This window comes from Petaurus breviceps, unplaced genomic scaffold, assembly GCF_028583685.1.
Source record: "Petaurus breviceps papuanus isolate PSGF00001 unplaced genomic scaffold, PetGlider_PUasm1.0 387, whole genome shotgun sequence".
In the NCBI taxonomy this organism is placed as follows: Eukaryota; Metazoa; Chordata; class Mammalia; order Diprotodontia; family Petauridae; genus Petaurus; species Petaurus breviceps.
This window is the reverse complement of record NW_027186308.1, coordinates 856,849-866,794: the sequence shown is the minus strand read 5'-3', so window position 1 is coordinate 866,794 and position 9,946 is coordinate 856,849. Positions and strand designations below refer to the sequence as shown.

At 48.6% G+C, this 9,946-nt stretch overlaps 1 long non-coding RNA gene across 1 annotated transcript in view; it reads right to left on the bottom strand.

The window, feature by feature from the left end:
• Positions 1 to 4,446: 4,446 nt before the first annotated feature.
• The window catches only part of LOC138170807 (uncharacterized), a 92,795-nt gene continuing 87,295 nt past the window's right edge, over positions 4,447 to 9,946 (bottom strand). The window contains exon 4 of the long non-coding RNA XR_011170752.1: positions 4,447 to 4,819. This is a non-coding gene — a long non-coding RNA (uncharacterized lncRNA). The remainder of the gene's footprint in view (positions 4,820 to 9,946) is intronic.

The window sequence follows — 9,946 nt, the reverse complement described above, 5'->3', positions numbered from 1 at the left end:
CCTCTGGGGGCACAGCTTCGGGGGCTGCCCTTTCCTTCTATGGGACTGCTTACGGGTTTGGGATCGAAGAGAGGCAGTGCGGCAAGCCTCACAGACAGGAGGACCTGAGTTCGAGTCTCACCCTTTGAAACCCACTAGCCACGAACCTGGGAGAGTCCGTTTCCCTCCCTGGGCTCCAGGCCGAGGCTGCAGAGCGGGTGCCCGACATCTGCAGCCGAGGAAGGAGCTTCCGCCCTCCACGTACACACCCCCACAGAGTGTAGTTTGGTACCTGTGGTCTGTTGACCGACTGACACTGGTGAAATCACAGGTCAGGATCTCTCCGCCCCCCTCGCTCCCCCGGCCAGAAAAGGTTTCTCGCTCGTATCTCACTCGCCCGTATAGGGCTTGCCTCCCACTCTTCTGCCTGCTGACCCAGAGCAGCTGCTTCCCACAGCCCCTCACTCAGCTCCTACTGCCTACAAGGGCTAGTCCAAACATCTTTGCCTGGCATGAGAACTGTCTTGTACCCTGAGTCCCCAAACTACCTGTGAAAAACCCTTGGGACCCCGGTCTCACTGTCTCTCCTCTTGGAGGTGAAGGGAGTACTAATTCACAGACCACTGTCCCAGTACCTCCCTCACCACTAAAGCCTGTCCCCTCCCCAAAGTAGACCACCATCAATTTTAACCCAAACAACATTGCTACTTACTAAAAATAGCATGAGTTTTAGTAGATATCCAACCAAAAAGAGAGACTGCTGTTTTCTGGTGACATATCAGACAATTCTTGCTCAGTCTGGAGTAATGAGATTACTTTGGTGGAGTGGGGGTGGATGTTGGCACAACATAGAAAACCACAGGAAATAGCAATAACTGATAATAACTAACATCCAACCTGATTGGGGGGGGGGGGAGTTTGGCGCTACAGCACCATTAGATTGTCTTCAATCCTCCCCATAACTGGTAGCCTGGTTCCAAATTACCAAACATCTCCTTTGTAACCATTGACCTTGACCACCATATGCCATCCTAAGCCACCAGTCAGCCTCCATCTCAGCTGGAGAGTCTCCAAGGCTCCACCAGGTGCAGGAGTGGCCCCCTGCCCATCAAGTCTTGTGACTAAACCTCCTATGGTCTTGAGGCAGTAGATACATCTGTGCAGACTGGATCTAGACAGAAATTCCCCTGGGTCTCCAAGGTGGTAGCCATCAGAAGTCTGTGGGTATCATTGCCCCAGATCATCACCTTCCCAAACTTTTTGCCACATTAATCTGGACCTTCTGCTTCTTCTCCCTTTTCACTCCCTCCTTCCAGGGCCACAAGGCCAGCCTGATTGTTATCCATTCTTACAACATTCCTCAGCATACCCTTTCTCTCTACCATACTGAGCTGGCCATCTGGTAGTCTGGGCCACCTCTTTGCTTGGCAAAGCTCTGGTTTTTCTGGGGTGGACTGTTCTCCCAGTAGACGCCTCTGCCCCTGGGTCCCATCACTGACCCAAGCTCAAAGTACAGTGGTGTTAGGGAGGGTATGCAATTTGAGGACCTCCAGATCTGAGATCTCTGGCACTATCCAAAACATTGGACATCCCCCGAGGTCTGTGAAGCAAGCGAAGAGCAAAGAATGAGTAGGAGAAGTCTGAGATTCAGTCTTCATCCTTAACGTGACTTCCAGATTCACCACACCTCCTCAGAGTTCCAGTTCAGAATATGTGCCCTAGACACACTTTCTTCCCTCATGGTTTTGGTCTTACCAATAGCCAAGCCGACTAAAAAGCCTATCCTCTCCCCTTGAGTAGTGTTCTCCTTTGATTTATCACCTTCTCCTCTTAGTCAATACAAACCCTGGATGAACACCTACCAGCCATCTCCTCTGAGCATCTCTTCCCCACCTCAAGCCCCCAACCCCCACTCCCCACAGTCATGTGATGAGGCTTGCAATACATTCATGTTAACTTACTGTCACCTGACTCACTGCTGCTTGGGCAGCCTAACTCTAACCCTATTCCCCACTGCACCCATTCCCAAGTCTTCTCCAAAGTCGGCTACACCACCTCCATCATTCCCTCCTTGCCTAATACTGAGAATACCAAAAAATTAATATGGCAAAAGACACAGAAAAGGAGATTATGACAATTAAAAGACAAACCAAACTGACAGATAATTTGACAATAGCAATTAAGTGCACAGGCAAATAGAAAACCAACTGACAAAATCAAAACTGAAAGGGCAATTCATAAGCAGATAGGGAGGAAAGAAAGAAAATGGTCAGAAACTCCTACACTAAGGCAACATAGCCCCAAGCCAAAATGAAATGGATGGTTATCTACAAAGGATAGAATACTAAGAGGCAGCTAGGCAGCGCCAGAGTGCACAGAATATCTGGCCTGGAATGAGGAAGACTCAACTTCATGAGTTCAAATCCAGCTTCTGACATGCACTGTGTGACCCTGTTCAAGTCACTTAACCCTGTTTGCCTCAGTTTCCTCATTTGTAAAAAACTAGAGAAGGAAATGGCAAACAAACCACTCCAGTATCTTTTCCAAGAAAATCCCAAATGGGGTCACAAATAACAACAATAATAACAACATGGAATACTAAATAAAATCTATAACAGGGACTAGATAATCTAAACAAAATCATCTAGAGAGAAACTTTGAAAGTCATACATGAACTACCATGAAAACAAACTCCAAGTCCAGATAATTTTAAGAATGATTTCCATCAAACATTGAAAAAACAAAAAAATCTCTGTGCCGCATAACTTGTTTCCAAGAATAGAGAAGAAGGAAGGCAATCAATCTACCAAACTCTTCCTCAGATAAACATGGCCCTGATTTTCAAATCACAGAGGGACAAAGCAGAAAAAGAAAATTATAGATCAATACTACTCACGAACATTGATGGCAAAATGCAAATGAAAATACTGACAAAGATTGCAGCAATGTAAATTATCCATTACAATCACATCCTATTTCAAATAGGAAGGCAAAAGTATTTCAACAAACCATGAGCATAACAATTTATATTAACAACAAAAGCAAAAATATGGTTATATCAATAGATGCACAAAAATTGATAAAAATAAAGCATTCATTTCCATAAAAACACTATAGCAGTATGCAAATGAAAGGATCTTTCTTTAAAATGATTTGTAAAAACACAATATCAATAAAACTGAGAGTTATCACTATTTGTAACAGAGAAAACCTCTGATAAGCTCAGGAGGGAAGCAAAGGATATCCGTTGTCATTATTATTATATAACATATATTAGAAATGTTAGCCATAGCGATAAAAAAAGAATTAAGGTAATAAGCAAGAAAGAGGCAAAATTATCTCTATTGATCAATCAACAAGCGTGAATTAAGCTCCCACTCTATGCCAAGATTGTGCTAAGTGCTGAGAGTACTACATGATTTAACATCAGATAATCAATTTTTGAAATTAACCAGAATAATTACTTCAACAAGATCATACACACCTATCTTTCTAGACATCTCATATTATTCTCCTTCAGAAGTGTAATATTTTACCCAAACTGGCCTTTCCTTTGCACACCTTCCCATCAGAGCTTAAACTTTGCCCCTGGGACCCTGGATTCTGGTAGGGCAGCTTTCAGGCCACCAAAGCCCTTCCTGGCCACTTCCTTGTCCCCTTTATGTGGCATCTTCCCCCATTAGAGTGGAATCTCCTTGAGTGTAAGGGCTGTCCTGCATTGGTATCCTCAGTGAGTCCAATTAACATAGGTTGAATTGAGCTGAATTTTTAGTCAATGGTTGATCCAACGCCACTACCATCACATGGGCATGGATCTGCCCACAGAAGTAGTCAGTCCTCACCCTTGAAAAGGTTAGGAATCACCAGCCTAACCCCACAGGCCCCCAGGAAGTACCCATTGGTCAATTGCCTATTTCTCACCCTCCTCTTGATCCTCTTTAAGCAGGTCCCTCACTCCTTCAGCTGGCACTCCAAAAGTGGTTCCTCCATCCCCTCCTCACTCTCTGGAGTTCTATTATGTTTCTAAGGTCATTAGGGAGGCCAGCAAATAGTTCTCCAGTTGCACACAAGCTGTGGTGGGGTTTGCTGTCCTCCCTTATTCAGATGTCTAATGTCATTTGGAATGATGATAAGAAAGGGACTGATCTGCCTGCAGCCTTTGGCCCAGAGAGTCTGCTGCCCAGCAAACCTGCCCAGAGAGGTCACAGACCCAGGGCCCACATACACCAAATTATTCCCAGCAGGACTTTGTGCAAAAGCAGAGTGTAAAGAATGTAGACGTCACCATGGGGAGACTTTGACTAAACAGGTTCTGGATAGTGCTGCTCTGTGAGAAGGGTCAACTATGAAACATTAGGAGAAAACTGGGGAAAATAGTAGGACTGAGATGGACCAAGGGAAACAGAGCCAGGAAAATGCTACATAGACTGAAGGACCACAGAACAAAGACTCTATCAAAGAATGGCATTATCATGCGATTGGTTTTACTTCCAAATAATAATCAGTGACTCAACTTTTCAGGAATCCATTGATTGTATAAAACAAATACTTTAGTTTAAAATGCACAAAAATCCTGTTATTAATCCAATTACCAAAAAAAGAGCGATTATTCCCACAATTCTGGTTCATTTTACATAGATGTAATAGGAAATTGTATTTGGTTGGGTGAATCCAACCTAGGGCAATTAAGAGATTTCTATGCCTTCTATTGCAGGACAGAGATGACTGAGTTATCGCTAAGAATTGGTCCGTTATCCATTGAACTCCAGGAGGCAGACTGCTGACCAGCAAGTAGGCTCCACAGAACCCTATTCCTCTACTCAGAGGAGGCAGATCCTCCCTGGGGGATAAAAGGAAAATACAGACAGGAGTCACAAAAAATGAGAAGGAACAGAGAGAGGGAGCTCCCCCCACCCACCCCACTCCCAGTCCCCTTAGCCAAAATCTAAGCTCTTCCCTTCTGTGATTCAAGGATGCTGGGTCGAGTATAAAATAGTTAACTAAAACTGATATAGGAGAGAGAGAGAGAGACAGAGAGACAGAGACACAGAGACAGGGAGACAGAGAGAGACAGACAGAGAGAACTAGGGCAAAGGCATGAGCCAGGAACACGTCACCTAATTTTGTTTTCATGTAGAGAAGCATTTCTAGAGGGGACGGAGAAGACCAGCCCTCTGAGGACAAGGGAAAGTGGGCGCTCCAGGCAGGTGACATCGACTCCCTCATAATGACTCCCTGTTCCTGGCCTGGCTCCGGTCCGCGTCCAATCTAATCTGAAGTCTGTGGCATTGTCTGCCAGCATGCCAGCGCTCTTTACAATATTCTGATCTTTAAGCCATAAGCTAAAAAGATGTTTTTCTTTATTAAATGATTCCATCCAAAGCCCAGTAAATCTTCCCAACATAATAAATGCCATATTTTTTTCTTTATTGAAAGTCAGAGTAATATAAGAATCTTTCAGCATGACAAGGCAAACGCTCCCTAATTATGGTAAATGTGTGCACCGTGAACTACAGATTACACCTAATGGGGCGTCAGTTCCTTCCATTGCATGTTAATGTAGTCAGTCTCCTGCTGGGGAGGGTGGCCAGGGGGGTGTCACTCCTGTCCCCACATCTGGGGCCCCTGCTTGCTCCTCTTCTCCCCCTTCCCGCCTCCTTCCCCATTCAGATTTGGTAAGAGAACCCTAAGAAGTGAACAGGCTAAGGGGCCACGAATAGCAAGTCCCTCCTAGCAGGACAGCCGAGATTTCCTGCCCCCAGCACGGCTCCCCTCAACAGCAAAGCCAGCACTGTTGGGTGTCAGAATCTGAAGAAACATTCTCCACCTCTCTGCTCTGACCTGACCACTATGTACAGCGAGCTTCAACCTCCAACTGCCACTTATTTGCAAGTTAATAAGTGTATAATTCTGAGAGAAGGTCACAAATAATCATATGTCATTCAGCCTCTGACATTCCTAATATTCAATTATTTTATTTTTGCCTGTGCCCTTAAAGTCACCAATTTTTAATTAGAAGGTTCTCAGAATATTCTTTTGAAAAAAGATCATTAAAAAGTATTCATTCATAGCAAAAAGAGAAAGGAAACCCCCTTTAGAGTTTTTAACTTCTTAAAGTGAGTCCTTTATACACAAATGATCTACCATGTCCTGGGGCACACTTTTCCTGCACCCAGAGATACATTGAAGGTGACCTAGAATTGTGTTTTAAAGGCCTTTACACTCAAAATGGAAATCCTTCTTTTCAGAAATGGTCCTGAAATCCACCACCTTAAGAGATTGTTCCCTCTCTGGTAGGCCCTCCCCTCCTCTTGGCTCCCCCCAGGTGTTGGCCCTTCGAGGGTCAGCCTGACACCTCTCTCACCAAGCAACCACTCTGCTGCCAGAGCTTGTCCTCTATGTCCCCACCTCTGGCTGCCCCCCCCATCCTCTCTCACCCAGATTATTGACTTTGAATTGGTCTCCCTGACTCAGGCTGCCCATATGATCTTCCCAAGGACTCAGTGACCTTTGGCATCAGATAGAAACCCCTCTGCTGGGCCCTTCAGAGCCCTCCAGCCTTTGGATACTGGACTGTCCCCTCCCTAACCCCCCTCCCCAACACACTCCATGACCAGCCACACTGGCCTTCTGGCAGTCCATGCCCAGGACCCTGCATCCCCCTCTCCATGTCCTCTAAGTTTCCCCGGCTTCCTCCAGATTTAGCTCAAGTCCCACCACCTGCAGGATGGCTTTCCCACCCTTTCCTACCATCAGAAACAATAAAGAGAAGAAAGGCTGAGCAGCTGTGGGCCAGTCAGGAGGAGGCCAGCCTCAAGCTGATTCCCAGGAGCCACCCAGAAGCTGGGTTGGCCCACTACGGGGCTTCTATTTGGCTGACAACTTGTCACAGTCATCGACAGCCCTCCAGGTCCCTCTGACAAGTCCAGCCCTGAGCTCACATTCTTGTTGCCCACCCCACCCCAGGGCCTCTCCCATCCCTGCTCCCCCTCTGTGGTCTGAAATACTGTCCATTGCTCCTCTCTTCCCATCTCAGCCCTCCCCAAGCTACTCTTTGTCTTCCTTGTGACTTCCAGGCCCTCTGCCCCTGTGTATTCTCCCAGACCACAGCTGCTCTGGGCTCCCATTCCTCCCATCACAGCCCTGACCCTATAGATAACCAGCACAACACTATCAGCTTACACTGAACCCTTGCCCCTCCCCAGAGGGAGCTCCCAGGCTCCTTCAAATGTCCTTGTTTCTTCAGTGGGGGCACATCATCCCTCTTGCCCCCCGGGGGGGCAGGTGCAGGAATGCCCTGGATTCTCCCCTCTTCCTCATATTTCCACTGCCCTGAGTGTCAGGTGACAAGTCTGGCCAGATTGGTCTCCCCTGCACTCCTCTAACCCAATTCAGGCCCTGGACCCCTCCCCCTGGACTGTCTTGCCAGGCTCCTGTTGCTGACTCCCTGGCCCCATGCCCATCAGCCCAGTTAACTCTAGAGCACTCTTCAAGTGGCAGCCCAGCCCCTCTCAAAGAGCTCCCAGCACTCCCCTCTTGGCACTGTCGGACTCCATAACACGTCTCTGCCCATCTTACTGGACTCACACCCCAATATTCTTCTTCACATACCTGTCCTTCCTTCCAGACTGACCTCTTGGGTTCCCAGAGTGTCTCCTGCCTCCACGCCTGGAGCCCCCTCTCCTCTCCACCCCCGGGAACCCTGGCTGCCCTCTGGGCTTAGCTCAAGGACCTCTGGCTTTCCCCAGGAGAAGCAGGGCTGGCCCAGCAGAGTCATCATTCTACCCACTGACTTCAAGGCCTACGGACTGTGACCCTGAAGTCACTGCCTCAGACCATTCAGGGCATTGGCCCTTGCCAACCACAGCCCAGGCCCTGGGTCAGCAGTACCACCAGGGGGGAAAGCAGAGTGGCCCTGGCCATTTCTTTTCAATCTTTGTCCTTATGGGAATGAGGCTATTCTGGCCAGTCATGTGCTACATCCTATAGTACAGAAAGGAAGTCTCTCTCAGCCCCCCAAGGTTTGATGCTCTTACCAAAGGACAAAGGATGGAAGGATACATCCTGAGGGAAGAAGCAGCTCTCCAGGAATGGAAGAGGCCTTGGACTTGGAGTCTCAGGATCTGAGTTCAAATCTTGCCTCCTACACTCCATAGCTGTATGACCACTGGCAAGTGACTTAACCTTGGCATCTCTACCCATGGGGGTAGTGATCCTCACAGAGCTGTTGGGGCTGGGGGGCTAGACCAGCAGCACCTCCAGTTCTTAGAAGTGTCCTATCACTCACAGGAAACAAAAATCATCCAGAGGTGAGTGAACACACATAAAACATGTAAAAGTGTAATGGGAAGCTCACAACTACCAAAGAAGGGAACAAAATGCTCTGGGGGGCAGGAGGTCAGCTTCTGCCTCTGGAAGGCACCAAGCCACATTCCTGAGAATGTGGGAACAAAGGCGGGGAAGCCCAATCACCCAATAGCATCTCCCATCAAAAGCGAATCTTCACTTTCCTGTGCCAGGCCAGGCAGCACCCACAAGATGCATCCTTGAAGACGCTCTGAAAGGGGAGCTCAGAGCTTGGGTGGAGGGCAGTCACCTCGCCTGCCTAGAAACAGCTCAGCCTCTTGGAGGCCAATGGATTGGAGGTTGAGCTCTTCAGGAAGTCAATGTCCTGTTTCTATTTCAGAACAGCCACCGACAGCACCTCTGGGACACTCCTAGAACTTCAAATCTGGTACAAGAGAAAGAGCTCGGCCACTCACCGTCAGTCAGTCAGTCAGTTAAAAAACATTTATTAAGTGCCTCCTGCATGCCAGGCCCTATGCTGAGCACCATGACTCCATGTAAGCAAATGCCCTTCTGTGGGTCTCAGTAGAATGAAAACCTGAGCCTCCCAGGTCTTACATCCATGACCTACAGGAAGCCACAGCTGAGGCTGACCCAGCGTGACATCTGTCCTGTCCTGCCTCAGTGGAGAAACAAAATGTCTCTTGGGAAGAGAAAGGTGTCCCCCTTGGCCCCCAAGCCCTCTGACCAGACCAATAGAGCCTCGACTGTCCTGGTCAGTCCATACAGCTGTGGGTCACAGGGAGCCAGAGGGAGAACCAGCCTAAGGAGGAACAAGGCTACCAAGTGGTGACCTGGGCCCAGCACCTTTCAGACAGATTTAGTCACCAAGCAACAGCTTTAGGGGACTGAGGAACAGCCTGAGGCAGCCATGGTGCACTGGAGACTGGGCTTCCAATCTGTGGGACCCTGGGAAACCACCCCTTCTCTAGGCCCAAGTCTCCTCCTCTAAAAAAGGAGTTGTCCAGGCGCCCGTGGTCATCACAAAGGTCGAATGGCCCCGTGGACAGAACACTGGATCTGGAGTCAGAAAAGCTGTTCTTGCCAATCATCTGGGCCTTGGTCTCAATGCCTCTGCCGACAAAGTGACCAGCCCAGCCCCTTCTCACTCTGGAATCCCAGCATCCTGCTGGGGCATGCCAGCCCTGAGGCCCAGGCTGTGTCTGGGGGGGGGGGGGGTCAGCTAGCTGCAGCCTGAGGGTCAGATCCTGCTTGGGGCCACTCACAACCTAACAAAGGTCTTTACAATTTAAAGTAAAGTTTAATTGGACTTTGGAATGTGCAAGCAGCCCTTCTCTGGAGGGCCAGGACACAGCAAAATAGAGCTGCAGCTAGAGCATGGAAGAGGCTCCCACCCTGTGGGCCTTTTGCCCTCTGGGAGAACAGTGTGCCCCATTTTGGTCGGGGAAATTCTCCTGGGCTGCCCCTGCTCTCTCCCTGCCCATAAACCCTACACAGATCCCCAGAATGCCCAGGATGGTAAACTGAAAAACAGCTCGCTCTGTGGGTACAAAGGAAGGCAGGACGCTAGCAGGAGTGGGGAGGGTTACATCCCCCGACTGAAGTCCGGTTGTGGAGGGTACAGGCTCCAGAGAGGACGGACCTTCTGGGCCCATCAAAG